We start from the raw sequence: 11,319 nt of genomic DNA, 5'->3' as shown, positions 1-11,319 counted from the left end.
ACTATCAAATTCTCGTCGATAGACATTTTGTATGGTCTATAAATTAATAGGAATGTTACTTGTCAATTCAATCTACATCCCGTCTGTAACAGTCGTATCAACCAAAACTCAACCAAACGGTCGTTACAGTTATAAATAATTGCGAAAATTTCTCATAACCTCACCCGGTAAGCGGACTATTGATCGGTAGTGGATTACTGAATTGTACACGTAACATACGTCCATTTTACCGTTAGTATTAGAAAAAGGAAATAACGTAATGTTTACCATTCAAGCCAGAAGATATGCTATACTCAGTTGCCAATCAAAGCAATTGTCCCAATTATCACGGGCACACTAGTATTATACTCAGGGGAACACATAAATAGATAAAACATTCAAAGCGTAATCACAAAGTTCAACTAGGAATGTTGCACCACCAGTGCTAACGATATTACTGCCAATACCGCGCAAAACTTGAAAGTGTATTCGAAATATTTACGCACGGATATACTGATTAAATAAAAGCGAGAGTCACTGTCATTACTGTCAAACAAAATATCCGTAGGTATGCCTTGTATTACCGCCGTCGTAATATCACTCGTCCGAAGTACCCGTTAATTCTCGACAAAAATTTAACATGGTTTTAATTTCGTGATTCGGATCGCTTCTTAGCAAAGCACACAGTGTCGTCATGACCCGGTTTTTTACAAAACGAGCAAACGTTCGCAGTGGTATTAGACGAAGTGTCAGAAGGCTTTTTCTGGTCCTCAAGCTGTTTAAATCGTTTAGGGCAAAATCGTTGCAGGTGGCCTATTTCAAAACATGAATAACATTTTAATTCACGATTGGGCGTATTAAAATTATTACCGCGTTTTAGGTTATTTGATTCAATTTGCCTACTGCGTGATTGGCGTGTGGATGATTGAGCAATGTTTAAATTAGGTTTTGTATAAATAGAAAGAAACTCGACAAGATCTCTAGGCAATAGTTGAGCGTTAGTCGCGGCAGCCCGAATCTGAGCATCAGTTATACCTCGTATAACAATAGCAACCGTTAACTCGTCGCTTAAACCTTTTACTATGTTCAATCTTAGTAACGAACGTCTTGCATATTCTGCATACGTGGTATAACTGTCGGAATTTGTAGACATGACGCTAAATAAAATATTAGCAACATCGATTCTTCGCGAGCACAACGGTTTAAATTCGAATTTAAAGTTCGTCCACGAACGATCGTTGGTAACCCACTCGTTAAGCCAACTACGAGCGTCCCCTTTCAAACAGTTAGCTATCCTAGAAAGGCACTCATTGTCATCCCAACGATTTATATCACGTGCTCTTTCAACCTCTTCACACCAAGAATCGATGTCATGCAAACTTGGATCAAAATTTGAAATGTAGTAATGGTTAGATCTTACTTTAGTTAATGCGGTAAGGGCCCCAATGAGACGGTCAGTAGCATCAGGTGCTGCGGAAGAACTCCCATTTGGTTCGCCGACGGTGCTAGCACTTGCCCCGGGTGTCAACGACGGAGCCTGCGGGCTGGATCCGGGAGCAGCGATGTCCAGGCGGCTGGCCGCGTCCACGTGGCTGGCGTCCGGCTCCACGTGGCTGGTGGCGCCATTGGCCCGGCTCGGGACCACCGGCGCGCTGCCCTCGAGGGCGTGAAGGCGCGCCAATATATCGCCAAGCTGCTCTTCGAGGCCGTCCGTTCCTGGAACTGATTGATTATTCTGCCTACTCCTACCCCTATTACGAGTGGATCTTTCGGCCATTGTTAATTTATAAAAAGATTTAAATCAATGTTCGCTGCTAATCAAAAACTACGATAGGCGATAGGCACTATCCCATTTCTGATTTTAGCGATGGCCAGGATTTAAATAAAAATATTAAAAACAAATCGACTTATTTATTTTAAATTACACAATTATAATCTTTAACATTAAAACTACTCTCAATAATTAATAACTAAAATACACAGAAATCTAAAAAATGTACAGAATTGACAAAGGCTTCCCTAAACAACCCTTACTCCACGTTGCTGGTGCAGAAAAAGAGACCGGTCTGAGGTGTGCTCCCCGCTTATAAAGGCTTGTGAGAGGGGTGGTGGTGGTGACGTAGCATGACGTCGCACGCAATTGTCATCTGTCTCCTTTTCGTAGTTTATAAGTAAATTAATTTGATATTGCTAACCGGAAGTTGTCTTAATTGTCTTGTACAAACTTAGTACGAATGAAGGTGGGGATTTTAGCATAAAAAGGGCTGTCCACCCAGTGGAAGGGGATTCTCGCTCTGACTTTAGCTAGCGACGGAAGTCTGGACGGCTAAACTCCACACCTTCAGTCTATTATTTTACCATCGTGGTCGCATCGTGATACTTTGAAGAAGCTGATTTTATTTAATAAGTGGTGTCCTGGATTTTATCTTGGCGGTGTCAGAATATAATGTGAGTAATATAATAAATGTGTTTTATTTCAAGTATTGCTTTCTTTTTATTCTAAATCTATTGTCATATTCTTATTTAACAGCGTAATTAAATGACCCTAGATACATTGTTTGCAATGAATATAATAAAATAGCTTACTTTTACTTTATTTGATTTAAAAGTCTTAAATATAATTTACACAGATCTATCCTATTTTTCTATCACATTCATACTTAAAATATACCGACCTACTTAGTCGTGTAATTAAATACTAAGATATTTTACATGAGGGAACGTATAGAGAAACCTGCATATTAAGTCGGTATAGTTGTATACATTTTATGGACCTTATGTCCTAAAAGAAATATTGTTCGGTTAAAATAACCAGTTATAATCAATTGAAATGCTATTTATAGCACGATATGGGTATGAATCGATGTTAACTTGGTGTCGACTTAACATGTATTTATATATACATAGGTATGTGCTGTTTATGATAATAAACAATGCTAGCAGGTAACCAGTTAAATTATCAAGGACCGTTACGATGTCAAGTGAGTCAAGAACTATAGATAGCGTACTTAGACTGATGAATGCCGAGGGCTTTGTTATTGTTTTACTGTAAACTCAGCATCAAATGAATTGAGTAGTAAGTCGGAGTCGACTAACAAGAAAAATAAATTGCAAGAAGTAAACTGTACATCACATCTATGCTGCAGTTGGTATAAGTAATAATTAGTAGGTTGAAACGTTCAACTGGTACTAGCAAAACAAATAATTAGTAGGTTGAAACTTTCAACCGGTACTAGCAAAACAAATAATTAGTAGGTTGAAACTTTCAACCGGTACTAGCAAAACAAATAATTAGTAGGTTGAAACTTTCAACCGGTACTAGCAAAACAAATAATTTGTAGGTTGAAACTTTCAACCGGTACTAGCAAAACAAATAATTAGTAGGTTGAAACTTTCAACCGGTACTAGCAAAACAAATAATTAGTAGGTTGAAACGTTCAACTGGTACTAGCAAAACAAATAATTAATAGGTTGAAACGTTCAACTGGTACTAGCAAAACAAACAATTAGTAGGTTGAAACTTTCAACTGGTACTAGCAAAACAAATAATTAGTAGATTGAAACTTTCAACCGGTACTAGCAAAACAAATAATTAGTAGGTTGAAACTTTCACCCGGTACTAGCAAAACAAATAATTAGTAGGTTGAAATGTTCAACTGGTACTAGCAAAACAAATAATTAGTAGGTTGAAACTTTCAACTGGTACTAGCAAAACAAATAGTTAGTGGGTTGAAACTTTCAACCGGTACTAGCAAAACAAATAATTAGTAGGTTGAAACTTTCAACCGGTACTAGCAAAACAAATAATTAGTAGGTTGAAATGTTCAACCGGTACTAGCAAAACAAATAATTAGTAGGTTGAAATGTTCAACTGGTACTAGCAAAACAAATAATTAGTAGGTTGATTGTTCAACTGGTACTAGCAAAACCAACAATTAGTAGGTTGATTGATCAACTGTTGCTAGCAAAACAAATAATTAGTAGGTTGGAACTTTCAACTGGTACTGGCAAAACAAATAATTAGTAGGTTGGAACTTTCAACTGGTACTAGCAAAACAAATAATTAGTAGGTTGGAACATTCAACTGGTACTAGCAAAATAAATAAGTAGTGGGTTGAATGTTCAACTAGTACTAGCAAAACAAAAGAAATGATAAGCGAAATCATAACACTTACCTACGATACAAACAGAGAATAATTAGTAAGTTGAATGTTCAACTGGTACTAACAAACCAAAAGAGTCAAATGTACCTAGTAACTAGTCTAGTAGACGCGATAGTGGTGGTTGGTACTAACGATAGGACCTTTTGTTATAGGTCGTCCAAATTAGTACAACATAGTACTTAAACGTAAACTGACGCGATATAGTGTTGGTTGGTACTAACGATAGTATCTTGTTTTAGGTCATCCAAAATGTCCTAGATACCACCATTAGACGGATTCTTTAGCCCACCAAAACTTAATAGGGAGGCAAAATAGTCATAAACTGACATTATGTTAGTATAGAGTGACCTCCTATTATGTTATGTATTTATTGAATTCGAAATTATATAATAAGCAGTTTAGTGCCTCTGCCTACTGTTCCAGTTAACTTAAGGCGTAGGTATAGATGGATGGCCTCGGGAATAGGCATATCTACTAATGTAGATTCAGGGTAGATTTCAATTATACAAAAAAAAAAAAATTACGCCAGTTGGAAAACATTTCCTGTAAAGTATTACAATTTAACCTTCTTCTAACCTATACCCGTATCATAAATTTACTGCATTTTGCAGATGTTCGTATGGGTAAGAACAGCCTAAATAAAAACGAACAAAGTATATAAAAAATATATTATACGACGACTTAGACGGTATTCCGGTTAAAGATTGTTGTAGCAATCCTGTTGGAACAGTTAGAAGACAGGTTAAATTATAGTTAAAGAGAAACAAGCAGGTGACCAGGATAAGAGTAATAATGCATTCTGCGTAAGTAGCCGTGGAAATTGTGGAACACAGAGGCATGCCTAAACTGCCCAAATAAAACCTATAAATAGATGAGGATATACAATTCTTCAAAATCGTATATGACCCAGATTTCATATAATAAATCCCAATTCCAATCTATTTTAGAGCCGGAATACATGATTCTATAGAATAATAATCAGGGCAAAGCTCAATTACAAACCCAAGTACAACAGGTACGTAAATAGACGCTGGGCCTGTCATAATACATCATGTCATGTAGTACCTAAAGTCAATGCTCTAAAAACTGAAGTGGCGATGCGGGGAGCCTTACACGGTGAGGAAGCACTGCTTACTTAACTAAACTACGAAACTATACCCAAGGCAACATGACTTAGGTACTAACAGCAAAAACTCTAGTGACCAGCAGTTAACCTAATGTTTTGTAAATAGACATACGACTTTTGTCGGTTAACAGTGTAGATGACGAAGTCCCTTTTTAACTACCTAGGTAGTAGGTACACCTACTCAGATGAAGATGAGTGATGTGTGTGATGTGATGACTAATTATAATTAAGTGTAATTAAAAAGGCACTTTACCGGAAAATATATTTCCTTATTTCAGTCACATGCATAAACTTACAATAATTAAGGATGCCAAAACTCTTAGGTATGCGGTTGAGACAATACATACATTAGAAATTATAGGTACATAGTCTCAGAACCGATACATTAAATCAAAACAGAAACAAATAACTGAATACTGTGTGTAGGTACCTACACATTATAAAATAAAAACAATAAGTATTCGAATTAACCGTGATTTTGATCGCTCTCAATGACAGTTTGCCTGGTGTTTAATTTGTTGAGGCTAACTAATTAAGTAAAACTAGTAGATTAAAGTTGTAGCTTGAACCACTTCATTGATCTACCCAAGATTACACATTTATTGTACTAATTGAGCACTAAGACTCAAAAGACCAAAAACCTAGGTCTTATCATTTAGAAACGTTAAACGTAACGATAAAATGGTAAAGTACCTAAACATTCGAACTGTACTCTGGTGTACTCAGTATTTCATGGGATCATGGTTAGAATAATGGAATTCCATTGGTTCGTTGGAAGATGTTTATTGAAGTTAAATGACATACTTACCAATGGCAGGATATAGGAAGCAGACATTCAAGGTGTATACTTATGTTTCAGGTTTATAAAATATGTTGCAAGTAATTGAAATAAACCGAAGAAAAAGTGTATAAGTACAAATAATAATATTTATGTGACAGTCTGACAGTAATTAATTATTGTGGAAATAATAACACAATACTTACTGGTCACAATTCAATTGAAAAATCAGCTTTCAATTAGTAAAGTGTTACGTTATTTTCATAACATAAATTGTAATTATGATTCTTCGCATAAGTAGGTTGCTAGAATAATATTACATTCGATATTATATTTGCTGTGTTACTTTTTGGGCAATAAAATGAATAAAATAAATATTAGGATTAATTGATGTCAAGATTATATTATTCAAGTATTATAATTAAAGAACGATAATTAGATATTAAACAACTGTACCGATATTCGAAACCTAAGAATAATATTGAGAGTGGCAACACCGTTTGTAGGTCGCATTGTCCTTTTCTAGCATATACGTCTCTCTCTCTCACACACTCCCACCACAGCAGTTTTGCTTTTGACAGTTACACAAGGCAAATTTTAAAGACATTGGCTTGCTGTTTTTCCATCTGGAAGGTCGTGAAGCTAAACTGCTGGTGAGTTTTTGAATTTGTACCCCAGTTTAGCTGGCTATATTGAAAAACAGTTTCTAACGGCTTTTGCCGTTCGAAATAAATATTTAAATTTAGTTGTCCGATATACTATCTAGCAAATAAAAATGATCCGGAATAGTGCAAGTGTTTTCAAAGGCTGCCTGCGCGCACCGTCGCTATGGCAATGAAAATACTAAAACACATATGTTAGAAAACACATCGAGCTGGTAAAGCGTGCACGTGTCACCATTATAATTTAATTTTATACCTACATTAAGTCTCTTCCGAGTCCTGTTAGTTTAAATCTTTGTGTGTGTATAATAAAATAACGGTTGAAATTATAATACTTAAATGGTGATTTGTGGAGGCATACCCTTCAGTTTTCAAGTGATTTGTGTTTTCGATTACGAAAGGATCGGATAGTTAATACGTGTTAAGTAGAACCTATGTATTAAGGTAGAAGTTTATAGACGTGTAGGTTTTATCTGCCCAAGTATCTATCAGCAATTTGTCTTTTTATCCCGTTCCGGGTTAATATAATATTGCAAAATTATTTTTTGATAATTAAATTGCTGATAAATAAGTGTACCCGCTTAGGAGTCGACGAAGCCCCGCCTTCGCGGGGCTTCTATTTCCGCTCTGAGGGACACAAGGTAACGAACAAACCTACATCGCAAACATTGCATTTATTTTTGTGGAAAGTGAGTACTTCGGCAGTACATAAACTTAAATCTGACTAGACATAGAGAGAGATTAGCATGACTCTGCGCAAGAATGACATGCGAAATCTTGAAGTATTTCACTCTTGATCTACCAACTTATATCGCTCCAACTAGATATTTAATTTTGAAAAAAAAAAGGCTACAATGTAGGTAGGTTAAAATGTAGGTACCTACTTAAATAAATAACATAGCAGGTACTTACAGCTTAAAAGGTTAAGGAAAAGAACTCTTGCATGTAGTTGCTATATGTGCTTGTGTTATTTTGGATTTGAATAACTTGATTATTAATTCTATACGTAACTACATACAAGAGGGTCAATTCTTAAGCCTACCTACCTACTTACATAAATAGTACACTTGGCATTAACGATACGGGAATCTTTAGATTGATTCATTGACGAAGACGCATGGTTTGGTTCATATTGTCAAATTATATTAGTTAACTGAAGAGTTAAAGTTTAGTTTTGGCAAATCTGCGCGTCACCGTGAATTACACTTTCTAAAAGTGCCTGTGAAAGCCTGCATAAAGCCTTTCACCTTGTCGAGCAAGGAACCCGCAACTAAGGGAATATTACCCATAAACTCAGGGTATTCGATTTGAATGATATTCTTAAACCTACGTCTGTTATGGTTCCACCTGCGTAAGGTGTGCCTAAGAAAATTTTTTATTCGTTCACAAACTAACGTCAAGTTATTTGTGATGAAACCAATATATTATGTATCTATCTAAGGCTACGCAAGGCAGTCATGTCTCCACCTGCGTAAGGTGTGCCAAAGAATATTTGATTCATTCACAAACTGACGTCAAGTTATTGATGATGATATTATAACCTATGTAAGCCTGCGCAAGGCATGTCAGACATATTCACAGAAATATAAATGATATGGTCATAACACATGCGAGCAAGTAATCCACAATCAGAAAAATATTACAAAAATGAATTTGTAAATATCTCCTTTTAGAGAAAGTAAAAAGGGTTCTAACAAAATCAGTCGAAATAGGCAAGGCTTTGTTATTTTATTAGTTTTCATTTTTGTTTACCAAACTATTCTAAAAGGGTCCCAAACACCCTATTGGCTAAACCCAAAATTGGGCTAATTAACTGTGGTAAAAGTGAAAACTGCTTTCCCTTTACATTAAATTTCTAAAATTATAAGGTATAAAATAACCTAAGATTCCAGGCCTATCTCGACTCATTTTTATTTTAAAGATGAAAAAATCTTTGCACCCTAATATAAAATTGTGGTCTGGAGACGCTTAGCCTCATAACTTGGGCGGCATAGAGAATACTAAGCGATTTAGTCACCTAATTTCGATTATAAGCCCAGGCAGAATATTGATAATTAGAATCAGGAGTGGTCAATTCACCAAGGTCCAGACAATCTGTGGACTCTAATTTAATCAGACTATGTAAGCTCACGACTCACGACAGTGCTTACGGTTCCATTCTGAAATAAGCTATGTTTACAATATAATTCAAATTATATTACTCATGGTGTGAAACAAACAGCCTGCTCAAGGTGTACAAAGGGTCCGATTAACGGCCCTATGAATATCTAAAAAACCTTTGAAGTCTAGGCCTGCTAAGGCAGACTAGAAATAAATACATATGATCTCAATGTAAGAGCAGCTCACAGTTGCATAAATTATATTTGCCTCGAGAGCACTAGACTTTCAGTTAACATGTTTACGAGTACCTACCTATGTACACGACATGACCAAGGTTACCTACCTATTTAACTATTATATCCCTGACTGCCATGGTATAGGAAAATTATCATGAGCTGGCGGTGCTGCACAAGCATGTTTGAAATAAAATATACAAAACTGGCCTGACGGGCGTTTATCAATTATGTATTTTACACCTTGTGTCTGTATTGTGACCCAGGAAGTTTTAAACCACCTGTATCATAAGTGCTCCTATGCACGGATTAAGTTTATTTTAAACTACCCATGCCCTAACCTCAAGGGCAAGTGCTTCTATGCACGGACTAGATACTGTTATCACTTAATTCACTTATCATGACTTGTCATAGTTTGATACTACACGTTTAACAAATTTAAGACCGTGGAATGTACCCACTACAAAAATGTTTTTAAAAACATTGCACGAACGGTTCTAGCACAACTTCTGGGCGGTCACGTCTAGGGCATGACCCTCTAGTTCTCAATTTATACATAATTATAACATTATGACACTGTTCGCTTTGCACAATAAAATAGGGAAACAGGAGCACGCCTTGCGAAAAGGCGAAGCTATTTTGAAACGCGAACTTTTCAAAAATAGATTGAAATATATAAATATGTCTTTGATGTGGAACATGTACACCCAAACAAATGCATTCATTTATTATATGTTAGCAAAACTCTGCCAAAGTGTTAGTCTGTCTGTACAGTGTAACCTGAAGGCATCAATGAACAAAAATCTCTTGAAACATGGTGGATTAATTAATTTACACCCCGTATGTGTCTTGCTCCTACCAAATCCACAAGTTAAGGACCTCAACCTATCTAGGTACCCTTCTTGCTCGAGACCTGAAAAAATGTTCACAATAATCTCATGCAGTCAAGTGTCGGAAAACTAGGTCCACACACTTAGCGCTACCGTGAATATATATCTAAGAAGTCTGTATACTGCCTTCCAGGAGGCGGGATGTTAATAGACTAGCCTATATCGTAGGCCAGAGATATAGTTTACAAAAGCACACTGGCCCAAATCCAGTAATATTATAATTTCAGAATATAAAATAATTGACAATTCTGCGTATATTTGATATCAAAAAGTTACAGTTATCCTTAGTTCATAAGGAGGATAAGTATACATAAATATCAAATAAATTCGACAAAGTGTTGACTCTAGCATTGGATGAAATAGGTCCCTCTTAAAGGGCCTCTGCGCTGTTGGCTTTGGGCCCACGGGTGCCCGGCAAAAGGTCGGGGACCCCATGGTTCCGCACAGTTATGGCAAATAATGTAAAATCACTAAATAAACACACAAATCTGCATTTTGGTTAAAACACATGCTAAGCTAAGGTTTCGAATTAAGTACCTTATTCTTAATAATTTACACACTGGAAAGAGGAAACTGAATATTCAGAACTATGCAATGTCTATGAATGGTTTACATAAATTAAGCCACTTAAGCGTTCAGAACAGAACCAATCAAGCTTATGTCTACTAGTAGGCACCAGATAAGGTAAACTACTCTTACTGCATATATAGAAATTAATGAGTACAATTAAGGTCACTTGATGATAGCTAAACATGAATATAAGCAGAATGAGCCTGCACCTATACAAATATCATTGATAAGGTTCTGTGGCATTTCTATATTAACCATTTGAATGCCAAGAGCACCAAAAAGCGTCATTATCATTACTAGTCGTGCCAACATAGTGTTATGTTATGGCTTAAGCTCTCAAAGTAACCTTCACAATTTTAAGTAAGGTTTGTTTAGGTACATTAGCTCGCGTTCGCGTTAGTAAAGCGTACAAAGGATTAAATGCATTTTATAGCTATAACCAAGTATATAGCTCACACTGACTCACGGTCATTAAAGGAATTTAGTAATTCCCTATGACATTTTAGTAAGTAGGTACCCAATATTAACTTTGTGGGTAGTGATAGTGAATTATAACGAATATTTTAAATATTCGTCTACTCAATCCCGAGGGATTCTGGAAATAAGAAAGGTGTTGTCCTTGTTATATTCCTGCAACTGCTTACTTTACTAGGTAATTATTATCAAATTTGTTAATAATTGGGAGTTATAAATAAAAAACTACTCGAGTACTTTATGACTTTATTTTTTCATACTTGAATTACTTACATCACTCCTTATCACAGATGTTGTATGCTCCTTGAAGAGTAGACTGACTTATCTCATCTTCTTTTACCTAG

General features: G+C 35.9%; 1 non-coding gene across 1 annotated transcript; it reads left to right on the top strand.

The window, feature by feature from the left end:
* The first annotated feature begins 7,401 nt into the window (after positions 1-7,401).
* LOC134805955 (U6 spliceosomal RNA) lies at positions 7,402-7,505 on the top strand. The gene has a single exon (XR_010146440.1). It is a non-coding gene; the product is annotated as a U6 spliceosomal RNA (small nuclear RNA).
* The last annotated feature ends 3,814 nt before the right edge of the window (positions 7,506-11,319 follow it).

The sequence above is a fragment of the Cydia splendana genome, unplaced genomic scaffold (assembly GCF_910591565.1).
Source record: "Cydia splendana unplaced genomic scaffold, ilCydSple1.2 scaffold_92_ctg1, whole genome shotgun sequence".
NCBI classification, from domain to species: domain Eukaryota; kingdom Metazoa; phylum Arthropoda; class Insecta; order Lepidoptera; family Tortricidae; genus Cydia; species Cydia splendana.
Note: the sequence above shows the minus strand (reverse complement) of the source record. Positions and strands in the feature narration are given on the sequence as shown.